The sequence below is a fragment of the Bactrocera tryoni genome, chromosome 4, assembly GCF_016617805.1.
Source record: "Bactrocera tryoni isolate S06 chromosome 4, CSIRO_BtryS06_freeze2, whole genome shotgun sequence".
Classification (NCBI taxonomy): Eukaryota; Metazoa; Arthropoda; class Insecta; order Diptera; family Tephritidae; genus Bactrocera; species Bactrocera tryoni.
The window spans coordinates 22,541,502-22,555,459 of NC_052502.1; the positions used below are offsets into that span (position 1 = coordinate 22,541,502).

General features: G+C 33.6%; 1 long non-coding RNA gene across 2 annotated transcripts in view; it reads right to left on the reverse strand.

The window, feature by feature from the left end:
* Window positions 1-784: 784 nt before the first annotated feature.
* The window catches only part of LOC120775083, a 45,230-nt gene continuing 32,056 nt past the window's right edge, over window positions 785-13,958 (reverse strand). For both annotated transcript variants that reach the window (XR_005705288.1, XR_005705289.1), the window contains exon 3: window positions 785-1,398. This is a non-coding gene — a long non-coding RNA (uncharacterized LOC120775083). The remainder of the gene's footprint in view (window positions 1,399-13,958) is intronic.

Consider the following 13,958-nt stretch of genomic DNA (forward strand, 5'->3'; position numbering starts at 1 on the left):
GAAGCAAGCAATCGAAAAACCAAAAAAATCGGCCAGAACTGAACAGAAAGGGCTTCGTCTTCCATCAGGACAACGCTTCAGTTCTTGAGTGAGTACAATTTTATAAGGATGCAAGCCCAAATCCTTTCTTAAAATCCGCCGGGTTGTGGTTTGAATAGTCCCAATTGTTGAGAACGTCTTGGAATCGACAAATTGCTGTAACACTTGCCTGAACGGAAGTAATATTTTCATTACTTCGAGTGGTTCTTTGTATTATTGGCCCATGAACATTATGTAAAGAAAATGTACTCTCGAAGTTTTCAACAATGCGACGAATAGCGAGCACAGGTGGACGATTAATACGACCAAAAATGGCAAGAGAGCACGAGAAGTTGCAATTGGAGATTTTAATATTAAAATTAAATAATTTGTAAACATATGAAACGACACTTGGAAATCATATCATCCCTATTGGAAAAGCCGATATTTATTTATTTATAATAATTTTGCTATAATGTAGACCTTAGAAGAAGGTAAATCGAACAAACAATTGGTATAAATGCTACAGGCTGGCATAATCAAATAGAGCAAGCGGTTATATAACTTTAATGTTATATTCATACGGTCTCATATTTATATAAATAAAATTTTATAAATAACTTAGATTGTATATTATCTCAATTTAAATTATTTGACAAGAGTCATAACCTTCGACAGCAGAGAAGTGGCCAAGCGAATACGACTATTATTACCAGTTACATACATCAAGTACTATAAATAACAAAAAATTTGTACTTACTGATGATGTGTATCATAAACGATCCGAAGACGACCATCCAACCCCAGCCGCCATCTGGTGGCACCGGTGTCAGTACATCCTCCACCAAATCACAATTGCCATTTGAGTTTTTATTATTTTTACGTGCCGGTGCATGCACCATATTTATATTTAGTATGAGCTACTTAAGAAAATAATCAGCGACTGGAATGTGTGTGTATTTGTGTGCAGTAAAGCTCTTCTCTTTGGGTTGGTGAAAGCGCAAGGAAGCGCCTTTTAAATCAGTCTGTTGCTTATGCTCCTCACCAGCAGTATGTTTTTCAAATTATGCCGTTAAAACTGCAAATGATGGCTGGTTGTCGTGTGCAGCGTGTTGTTGGCACGCAATTTGCACTCAATTGGCGGCGCTGTTGTTGATGCTGCTGCTGTTGTGGCTGGCAATTGTTCAATTCCTGCTGCGCGCCACACAAAATGCAATTACTACTCTCTGCTCGATGCAATCGCTTGCCAATTTGACATTGCTTTACTAAGTTTTTCTGCGTTTCTTTTTGTGAAAAATAATTTTTGTTGAATTTTTCTATGACTTTTTATTGTTGCTGTTGCACTTATCACGGTATATACTTTCTCTGCGCGTTTTATTTCTGCAATGAAAAAGAATGTGACTGGTTAGCCGTGCTTTGGCATATATGTGTGTGTAAATATAGAAGTGTGAATGGCTGTGTAGACTTTGATTGTTATTTGTATGCAGCACGTGGAAACTGAGCTGCGTTTCTGTAGGTGGCAACGCTTATCCAAGAGCAATTTGCTCCAAAGTTAAAGTGCGAAAGTAATATGTTTTTATGGCAAACGACATTTATGTATATTTGATTGAATTATTAAGTAGCTTCTGTTGTTATACACATATGTATGAGTAATATATATTCAAATTTCCAACTTTTTTTGTTTAAGTAGTGTGCCGAATGGTACTAAATATAAGCGAAATAATCCCTGCTCACCAGACATAAGAGAAAATGAGAAAGTTACAAGTTTCAGATGCCTTAAAGCACTCTCGGAAAGCTTGTCAGTGAAGAGCAAATATTGAAATTTCGAAATGATAAAGATAATGGGCGGTTTGTGGTTGCCGAGGCTAATTTTCTGTCTGAAAATATCTATTTTGTTTACAGATCCATTGATGATGGAATGCCAAACTGTAAAATATCGCTTAAAACTTGCCTACTACATATACAGGGTTTGTCCGGAAAGTAATAGGTCTGAGTTTCTTCCGCCACGACTATACTTCGTAGAGGGCGTTCCTAGCTAACGAACGAGCGGCTGGTCAGTTATCTCCGAGCACTTGAAGAGTAAGAACAAATATTTTCATGAGACGTGTTTTTGTGAGTGCTGCAAACTGAAAATGCAGCGTTTGTTAGAACAGAGGTACGGGATTAAATACTGTGTGAAGTTCGGTAAATCTGCGACAGAGATGTTTGACATGATCAAGCAAGCATACCCTGATGTTACTTTAGCAAGTAGTGGTGTGCTTCGGTGGCACCAGGCATTTTTGGAGAGCCGGGCAGAGGTCGTTGATGAAGACCGTGCTGGGAGACCTGCGACTTCGACAAACACCGACAATGTGACTCGTATGCGCAAGGTTTTGAACTCAGACCGTCGACTAAGTATTCGTTTAATTGTCCAGATGTTGAATTTATCAAAATCTATGGTTCATGACATTGCGACGGAGAATTGAACATGCGCAAGGTGTGCACGAACATGAACTCAAAAGAGCTCACCGACGACCAGAAATTGCGGCGAGTAGAAGAATGCTAAGCGACTTGAATATGTGTGAAAGTGACCCTTAATTTTTGAATGACTTGTAATCACAGGTGACAAGTCATGGATCTTTGAGTATGATTTCGAGACAAAGAGGCAATATTCTGAGTTGCACACGCCGGCGTCGTGCAACTCGGCTCTCAAGACTATTCCGGAGAATGCCTTCTGTGCCGCTTTCAATGTTTTGAAATAATTGTAACGATTGGTTAAATACATTTTTTTAAATCGACTCAGTCCTATTACTTTCCGGACAAACCCGGACAAAGGTTCATTCCAAGCAGGATAGAAAAGTCGATAGTATCGGCCGCTAGGGAGCAGCCAATATACTATTCAGCTTTAAGTTAAAATCGAGTGATTCCTATAGTGGTATGATTAGTCGGCATTTAAAGTCTTCCTGCCCATTTCAAACACTTAATTGGGAAAGTTAGAAATTAACACTAAAAAATTTTTGTTTAACGTTTTGTTGTACATCCCATATTAAATTTGGAATTATTACTATCCCAAGTGTTTTGTAAAATATACGATTTCATTTAAAGCGGTCAATTACAGACCGGAAGTGCGAAATAAGAAACTTTTGAGAAATAACGGTATCTCTCCGAAAATACTACACTTTGGAAGCCTACACTAATAGTAATTCGAATCTTTCTGACGGCGGCCGCACTAAACTAACTTCAGATTCAGAATTATTGTGAAGAACCAGTCAATGCCCATCGTATCCATTAACACAGAATGACTGTTAGATGTTTACCGTAAGCTCTAATAACCCTAGTTAATGAGAAATTTATACGATTGTTCATTGCCTATTAAAAAATTATCAAAAAACCGTCGTATATATTTCGTACAAGTATAACTCCAGATTTGGCTTCAAGGAAAAGTTGTCACAACTCAACAAGTAATATTAATATTCCGGAAAGTGTCAAAAACCGTTTAAATGTGCCAGTGATATTTTTTAAAACTTATCTCCGAGCAAACTAAACGTGTGATCCTATTAGAAATCTTTACTTTAGACCACATACAAGCCAAAGTCTATATAGAAAAAATTACATAGTTTATACATACTTTCATATAACATAAATAATTTAAATTAATACTTGAAATAAAAAAAAAATTGTGTGATGAAATTTGACAGTTTTTTGCCAAGCGAGCCCCTAAAAATTTCCATTCAACACACGGAGGTTAACGGTGGTCGTATATGAATTATCAGCCGTTTTACTTATCAACGGGAGTGCGAAATTGCTTTCGCCTCTTACTTGTTTGGAAGCACATATACATATATTTTCAGTATAATGAGGATGTTTTTAATATTCACGCCATTTACGTGATCGGCTTGTAATTAAAGATGGGCATCAGCTCAAAACTTGATCACGATTATTGTAGATTGTGGTTAATTATAGACTTTATTACAAATATTTATAAAATAATTTATATACTTTTTATATATAACAAAAGTATATAGTACATAGTTTTTATAACTGTAATACAAACATAATAAATATTAACAAGTAACTAATAGTCTCACAGGAATTATTAACACATCAAAGCGTTGCAAATGCAGGCAGTTGAAAAGAGAAAGCATGAGCGGGAAGCTGACTTTCGGAAAAAAGAGATAATTAAAATCATTAAATGAATTTATTTAAGCACGTGATGTTCAACTTGCAATGCTGTGTGTTAGTATTTGTGTACGGTGTTTGTATGTACAAAAATATTTCAAAAGTCGCAGAGATGTTATTTTTGTATTAAAAATATTAATTACGCAAGTGGAGCTGTAGGGTTTCGACATGAAAACAACAAAGTTAAAGCTGCATGGAAGAGATACACCCTTCATTTCTTATACTATCTACATAAATATGTAACTAAATCTGACAACTTTACCGGCGAACGCAAAACAGTTCTGCAATTCTTTACAACTACATTGTTTAATATGCAAAAACTCCATGTCGTGTTAAGATTGCTTAATAAAGAAAAACGTCTTTAATGTCGATCTTTATCTTAATTTTTATGGGTCAAATTATATGGTAGCTATTTTCCATAGGACAATAATTTATCACAAATTCCGCGAAAAATTTCAAAAAAGTTGTTAATCGTAGGAAAGTCGCTATTGAGCTTTGGAATCTTTTTCCTTTTTTTCAAAATTTGACAAACTTTGGTTTGAACAAAAAGTGTCGAAATTTGGCCCTTTTTTCGACAGTTTTTTGTAGAAAAAATTGGAAGCTTTCATAGCACGATAGTGAATAACGTTAAAAATGTTCTCTACGAATTTGAATAGATATCTTTAAAACTTTTCTTTTAAGAAAGGAGGAATCCGTTTCGAAAAACACCATTCTGAGAAAAACGCGTTTAAAGTCTGGAGTTTCTCTGTTCTCCACTCTGTTCCCTTTCTACAAGAAACGCTGTAGCGACCGTAATAATTTTTAATTTCGATTGCAAGTTTTGAGAGAATGTTTATAACAGTGTGTACTGTCCGATAATGCAACAAAAAAATCTATTCTTCGAAAATTTCATATTGAAACGATACCTTAAAGAAGTTTTCCCAACAAGTCCTGGATTTGGATCGATCAGTTTGCGTGACAGCTGTGTAGGTTGCCTTTTGTATTTAGGGATTTGTCAAGCTGCTGTAATCTGGTAACTCACAACATCATCCTAAAGTTTGACATTTTTAGAACATTTCGACTTACAAGTGTTATTTGTGCTGTTTATAGTAACTTAAAATATTCGTTTTCAAACTTACTGTGGCCACAAAATAAAAGACTTTTTAATTTAAATTTCGATAGAAGACCCATTCGTCGAAATGTTTTCTTTCTATGTTGATATGACTGTTAGTGACAGCTCTGCCAAATGTCACATCTAAGTAATCATTAGTTTAGTATACATTAGACTTTTTAAAGTACATAAAGTTCATTCGGCGATAATTAGGATGAGTGAAATTATTCAACAAAAAGTTTCATTAAATTTTGTGTGCGGAATCCAAATTCTGGTGCCGAGATGTTCAGAATGTTGGAAACAGCCTTTGGTGATAATTATTTCTCGCGAGCGAGTGTTTTTTATTGGTAGAAATTATTCAAACGTCAAAATCATTATTCAAAAATCAAGGTTATGTTGACAGTATTCTGTCATTACCAAGATGTGGGACACTGCGAATTTCTTCCGACCAAACTGTCAGCAAGGAATTTATATCGGAGCTAATGGTAAAAAGAGGTGGAATTTATGGGACAACAACTCTTGGTTTTTGCCCAACGATAATGTACCGTCAGATGCTGCATTGATTTTTCGTGAGTTTTTCGTCAAATTTTCAATTACTTTGAGCGAGAATTCATGGTTTATGAATAAATTAAGAATATTAAAATTGAGAACAAAGTCTTACTATTTTTTGCTCATATTATTAGGAGGTACGTTTTGAGTCAAGAGAGTTGCCGTCCAGTGAAATATACTTTTGAAAATAATTGTTATGGATTAGGTCTAACAGATTGATGTCTAAGTTAGACCTATCAGTTAAGATCAGCAACAAAGAAAGATCATACGATCCGCTAAAATATTACTAGGCAGAAATATCAAATGAAATGGCAGTGCTTTACTAAAATATTTTCTATGAAAAATTAAAAACTCAAATACAGTTTTAAAAGTTAGAGAGAATTTACTTTTAAATCTGTATTTGTTATATTAAGTAGTCATGAATGTAAATATTTACAAGTTTAGCCTTAACTTAAACGCCGGTAGATATGCTAATTAAAATTATAGTTTCATTTGAGAACCATGTTACGTTAGAAATTGGTCCAATTGGATAGCAAAACTACAAGTATCATTTTTGAAGTGAAGAATCATGTCCCAACTATTGTTTTTTGATTTGTTCTCGGACAACCATGTCGGAACTAGTTATCTTATCCTTCTTTAGTAGACCTGGAGATTACTGAAATTGGTTAAAAAATATTACATTAAAAAAATTAAAAACTCATCAGTTTGAATATATTAGCTACATACATAGAATAGACCTAAAATAACAATAGAAGTTTGTAACCATAATACACACCTTTTCCTTTAAGAAGATATTTGAAAAAGCTGCTTGTAGACAAAGGCATGCCATCAGATTTTTTATTCTGATGTATGCCATTTATTTATAAGCAGTTAAATTTCTTAAAAATACCTTTCATGAGACATATTTATGATGCAATATGTCAAAAGAAGCCTAAATTGTCGATACATTTTAATTCGATAATAGTCTTAGAAGAGCTAATGGTTAAATGTAGTTCGACTGTTAGAGGTAAATATGTATTCGTAACAAATAAATATCTAACTAATAAGGCATATGTACATATAATCAAAACATCAGCAAATATTAATATGTGAACCAACTGTATGTTGTTGACAGAACCATTTTGAGGGCGTAGTGTACAGAGGCCACAGTGCAGTGATTACTTCGGCAATTATGAAGAAAAATAAACAATGAAAAATATTATTTTAAAAAATTGAACTCTCATTAAAGAATATTTTCTCAATACGTTTGGTATGTATTTCAAAGTTCATAATTTTATACTACATAACTATTATATTTATATAATAAACTTTAGAAAAATATTTTCCTTTGTTAACACAAAAAGTTTTATAAAATAAATTTTATTTCAGAAATTTATACCAAAATATTTTCCGTAATGTTCTTAAATTAAAAACGACCACACATCAAATCATTTTAATTAGATGATAAGTTCATATTTCACTGCAGTTCAAACTCTCACTTCCGCTAATTTTTTATGTCGTCTATTTTTTTATTACTTTTTTATTATTTTTTAAATCACATGTCACACTTTCAAACACAGCTACGAACCTATTCTTTATAGAAAGTTCAATGTAGTAGCACTACCTCCGAATAACTTTCAGCAACCGCTTTCTACCAGTTTAGACCTTGTTAAACTATAACCCGCTTAAGTATCGTTAGGATTATGAGCACGCTTATTGAAGTATTGGCGTCCGTTACCGATCAACCGTGCCGAGAATCTGTCAAAACCTATTGTGAAAACGATTCGAAACCCAGCCACCGAGCTGATAGTCACAGTGCATAGATTAAGTCAACACAAAACCTTCACTGAACCAAATCGCCAAAACAATAGAAAGAGATAGAGAGAAAGCGTGATAAGACGCCAGCAACAACACTTCACTTCACAAATATTTTTGTATATTTCTATAAATAGTTATGTAGGAATATTTGCTGAACTGTGATAAGCTGATCACTTAAATCGCAAATATTTAGTAATTAATTACATACGTAAATATATTGTACGTAGTTCATATAACATTACTGATTGAGTGGCGATGTTTAGATGTGGGATGTCTGCCAAAATGAGCTGCCAGCTTGAGCAAAATCTTTATTTGGGTATTTTCTGAATAATTTTGTATTTATTATTTTTAAAAATATTTTTTCTTTTCTTACAAATTTCATAGTTTTTATTTGAAATAATTTTTTTCATTTATTTTTATTTTTTTTTTTTTGTAGTCAGAAGGGACTTCTTTACCAGAATGTATTATGATATTTACGCAGAAACGTTGAAATTTGGTTATTTTTGTCATCCTACCATAAACTTAACCTCACCTTGTAGTACATTTATAATTTATTTTAAGCAAGATAAAATACTTGTTATCACACTGACATTAGAGTTGACATCATGTTCAAGAGTTTAAAACCGACTCTGGACCGCTAATCCAGGGAAGCCCTGTTCGCAATTATCTATTATCTACTAGGTGGCAAAAAATTGTTGGAAGTTATCAGTTTGTGCGGTCTACACTATACATAGACGATGAAAGATTTATAATATGAAAATTATTAACTTCGTTTGTATCGAAGCTATAACAGCCTTCACAAATGAAAAAGTTTTCATATAAATCTTGATTTCGGTCGGTTAGTTTGTATGGCATTTACATATATACTAAAACAGTCCGATTAGAACAATTTGTTCGGAGTTAAGTATAAAGTAAAGGTATAATTTACTTTGGAAATAAGCCGTGTCACATTTCGTGAAGATATCATGTTGAATAAAATATTTTTCCATACAAGAATATGATTTTGATTGTTCAGTTTGTATGACAGTTATCTGCTATAGTGATCCGATATTGGCGGCACCGACAACTAAAGAGCTTTTTGGAGAGGAAGTGTGCGAAATTTTATATCAATATCTCAAAAACTGAGGTCGATTTTTTTCTAAAAAGTCGATTATGCGGAAAATATTCCACAGATCATTCTGAAAAATTCTGCCTAAGAGACTTTGGACCTTAAACCAGTTTCCAGCCAGAGATTTTTAAGCCTAAGTTTAAAAAATCTGAATAATCGGTTGTATGGGAGATATATGTTATTTTCCGATTTGGCCGATTCCGACAAATAATCAATAGAATATCAAAATACACAAACGTATTAAATTTCATTCGGATATCTCTAAAACTGATGAACATAATTTTATGATCCCTAAGAAGCTTCGCCTTGAAGATCCGATTGCTTGTTCGAAACCCGTTTTAGATCCATAGTATCTTGGGAAAAGTTGTTCAGAATGATTCCTATAACATTTCCCGCATACGCAAATGGCCACCTGTAAATCGTAACGCTTTAATGGACATGGTTAAATCGGCTATTACACATATATTATATGGTCTTGAGAATTTCCTTCTGGATGTTATAAATTTCGTAGCAAACTTAGTAAACACTGTTTAGGGTATAATAAAAATGAAAATTTATTTGACAAATAATACTCCGTGTTTGGAATTTTTAGTAAAATTTAACTAGAGGCATTATCATCGACAGATACAAGCTATATACCAAACAAGTTGAAAATTGAAGCCGGTTTATGACTGGTACACCAAAAATGGCAATTCCAACTTTCCCTTTGCTATTTTAGGCCTCATTCTTGGAGATTTCCTCTTTGCCATTAAAATACTGATTGTCTTTTGACTTCTGAAAACAGAAAAGTTTCTCTGGGGACTAGATACAAAGATTTTTCGTCCATAGAACTTTCTTTTGGAAATATACCAAGCTGTTTTTTGATAAGCAGTTTTTCAAAAAATAATAATAATGATTTTGTTTTGATACTTACACAAACTTTACTATTACAGAGGATATATTATATTTAAGAGTACTTTAAATTTCTCTAATTTTTGGGACAAGCAATATATTTGAGAAATTGTCAGCATAATTATTAGCGATAAACACCAGGGTAATACTACTATTAGCTGAGTTCGTTTCATGTTTTAAGAGTTTTTTCAAGTAACCGAGCTTGTGAACTATAATTTAAGATCTTAGATCACCGACAAAAGAAAGCACATTACAAAACGCTGCATACATTTCGGAGCGAATACAATTTAAAAGATTCTAAAGAGGAGATTTTAATAAAATTTTATGATATATAAGATATACATATATAAACAAATTAAGGATCTTTACGAATGATGCAAAACAAAACTATAAACATTTCTTCCTGGTTTTCACGTGATTTTATACCCACAAATTGTCATTTATTGCTTTTAAATACACAGAAAATATTTATGAATACTGTGAAGTGCAAAAGTTCAACTCCATTATAATTGTCACTCACTTGACTCAAGTAGTGGCCAATGCATAAAGTTATTTTTATGCGTCAGCAGATGTACTGATGCCACAGATAACTACTCATATTTGCTATTATTATGCATACAAAATATTTATTGTTATTTACGGACATTGTCGTCGTTGAAGCAATAAAAAAAGAAATTTAATTTTATATTTAACAATGCGTATATTGTATTTATATATACTGGCTTTATTTATGCGAAAGTTGTCATAAACGCAACTTGCTCGTGATTCATTCAAATTCACAATCAACATTGCGGTAAAAGTCACTGCGCTCTAAGTGATCCTCTACGCTGCCGCCGAATCGAACATTCTGGAGCAACAGCAAGTATTTAATTGAACTTGTAATCAATAAAGCGTTGATTAAATTGCGTATATTTATTTATTTCGCTAGAATGTAACCGTGGCGCATTTCTCTTTCGACGAGTGGTGGTATTTCGCAGAAACAAAAGCAGATGAAAGCTTCGCAGGGGCTTTTACATTATCTGACAATAAGTGTAATTGATCGCTGTTGATTCATAATCTGAATTTGTTATCAAAAATTGTGATTGAAACCACTAATTCGATTATGTAGTCTAAGAAAGGTAACACTTCTAATTTCACCTGCTCACATTTGTAGCTTTCACTTTTTAAGCTCTCCACTTGAAGTTGATACGTTTGAAAACACTTGAACGCGGTATCTTTGAGACACAACCTTGCTGTTTAACAAATTAATTGCAAATGAGGAAAAGTTTTGTTAAATTATACTAAATATGACAAAGAATGTTAGGTTTATGAAAAAACTTTCAGATTAAAATCGCGAACGCATTAATGGCCAATAAATGTTATTAAAATGATACGCCTACTTTCTTGGCTTTATACTCGTCTAGTCATAAAGACAAAAAGAGCTGCAGCTTGCTGCGCGTACGAAAATTTGATTGATTGGTGCAATAAAATAATTGAATTTTGGCAAATAAACGAAACCATATGTGTACATGCAGATAAGCCGAATTAATAATTAATACTAAATTTAAGCGCTACTGCTACTTAGGTGTATAACATTTTTCATTTATTGGCGTTTTTATTATTTTATCTCAGACTTTCATCGCTTTGTTTGACCCGTAGGATGTTTGCTAACTGCGATTTTTGGTTGTTTTTATTATATTTGAACGCAGTTTATGACTCGGGGTTTTTTTGTGATCTGACTCAGCTACAATGATAGTTTCAATTGAAAACAAGTCTAGTAGCACGATTACTTAATGGAAGTAATGTTGTTATCATAATTAGCGCGACCTTGGGACCACTGGATATTTTCGCAAATCACTACAGAAAGAAATTTTGTTTGAAAATTTAGTTATAAAAAGCCATTCTACAAATCCACAGTTGAACTTTTGAATCCACATGCGAATATCAATTTTCCCATGATAGGCAGAGTGGACCAAATTTAAGCGATTTTGTAAAAAGAAATCCTTAATTTTTCCAATTGATGGGTTTGGTGATGTGTGTGTATTGCTACACGGCGTGAGCAAGATAAGATTTCGTACTAAAAAAATGTCCTTAACAGTTTCCTGATTTCTTAACTCTCTACTGTTTGAGCACGCGTTAAAGATGGCCACCAGCAGACAGAAAATTCTTCATATTTTACAGTTTTTCTGCGACAAAGACAAAAGCTCAAGCTCGGCAACTGAAATTGTACAGTTGATATTATAAGACCCCATCACGCGCAATGGGTAAGTAAGAGTAACTTGACAAGCTAGCCGACACGGGTAATGCCGAAGCATACCTCCCGAGGTGATGTAGTGACTGATTCCCAGAGCATACCGAATTTATGGAGGGAACACTTCTCCACCCTGATGAGCGGCAGTGAAAACATAACACCAGGACCCATACCCATCTGAAGAACAACAAAGCGGCGGGGGTCGATGGATTGCCGGCCGAGATATTACCATACGGTGGCGAGGAACTGATAAAAAGCATGTATCAGCTTCTTTGTTTAATATGATCGGACGAAAGCATGCCCACGATTGGAATTTAATGTGCTCTGTCCAATCCGCAAAAAGGGAGACCCAACAATCTGCGCCAACTATCATTGGATAACTCTCTTCAACATCGCATATGAGGTTCTATCGAGCGTATTGTGTGAAAAATTAAAGCCCATCGTCAACTACTAGCATCGTCGCGTTAACGTCTGTGAAACAATGCTTTCCGACTACCAGGATGTCATGAAACGTTTTATTACTGGCGATCGTTACAAAGTTGAGCCGAAAAAACCACGTCAAAGCAGGTCGGAAATCAAGGTCCGCCGAAACCGTCAATCAAAGTCATTTAACGGCCACGGGGGATTACTTTTTAAAGAATAAATTAAGAATTCTAAAACTATGAACAAAGTCTTACTATTTTATGCTCATAATAGCATTAGTTCATGAAAATTTTAATAAGAGAAAGTTCTGTTCGAGAGTTGCGCGAGTTCACAATCAATCAATTCAACGATTTAGAAATCAATAAAAATTATAGTAGAAAAAAATAGTTGTTTCTAAACGTTTTTTCTTTTCAGTCTTTACGATAATGATAGCTGGAGAAAAATTTTTTATAAAATAATAATACGAACTGAGGAATACGAACTTTCTGCCAGACTGATCTTTCACCACATTGAGAAATTTTTTGAAAATTTTCAGAGCAAAAATTTTGTAATTACATTACATAAACTGCAATGCTGATCACATCAATAATTAGATTAATCAATTATTATTAACACGCAGATATTTTTTAGAAATGTCAAAAATAAGTATTACAAAAACAAATATGGTAAAAATAATTATTCAGTAAATAAAATATTATATTTATTTTCTTTACAACACCCGCGATCACGTGGCACATTTTTGTAATCGTATAGTAACGTCACTAAACCGACACATGACACGTGATTTTTTTTTGTCTATAAATCAGTAACAAATAACGTTACACTAAAAACACATATGGGCAAGTACAAATAGTAGGTATATTATAAAGTAATTGCACTTACTGCTTTTTATTATATATACATATATAATAGTTTAATTTTTATTTGTTTTATGCTTTTATGCCAATGCTTCTACAAACTTCTGTAGTCTACAACCACCTAGTCCACACTAGTGTGCTTAAAGGCTGGTACACATCTCGTAAACACATATTATCTTTCGACAAAAATTATAAAACTTCCAATGAAGTAATCGAAGTGTCATAAAAATTTGTAGTCATAAAATTGAATCGACGATAACTTGCCTATTGGACACTGGTAATCTAAACAAAAGCAGTAGTTCCCAAACTACTATTAAATTTTACGCTAAAGGAGGCGCGAGAGAAAGGTTGGAATATGTTAAAGGTAAGTTTATTAATATATTAAAAGGTTACTTCGGAAAATCTGCGCCTATAACTTTTTAAGCAAAGAAATATAATTATTTCCCATGAATTGACACTTGAATAATTTGTTTTTCATTTTGTAATCTACTTTTACCACCAACAAGGTACTGTATGCTCCAACTTTTGTCATTTTCTCTGTTAGAAGTATATTTTAGTTACTACGTTATTCTCATCTAAATTACTTGTCGCTATGGTGGTTCGATAACCAAAAATAAAAATATCGGCACGCTCTCGAAGATATCTGTTAAGATTTAAAAAACCCACGAAGACCGTGGAGAGTCGATTTGGCGCCGATCGCAACAACTCGGACTGACGTATGGCACGACTTGGTGCATTTTACGTCGAAACCTTAAATAGGGTTTTTTGAAAGAAAATTTCGGTGAGCAGATAATTTAACATTTTGGGCCCGTCGATTGTACACGAAGATCGCACCAT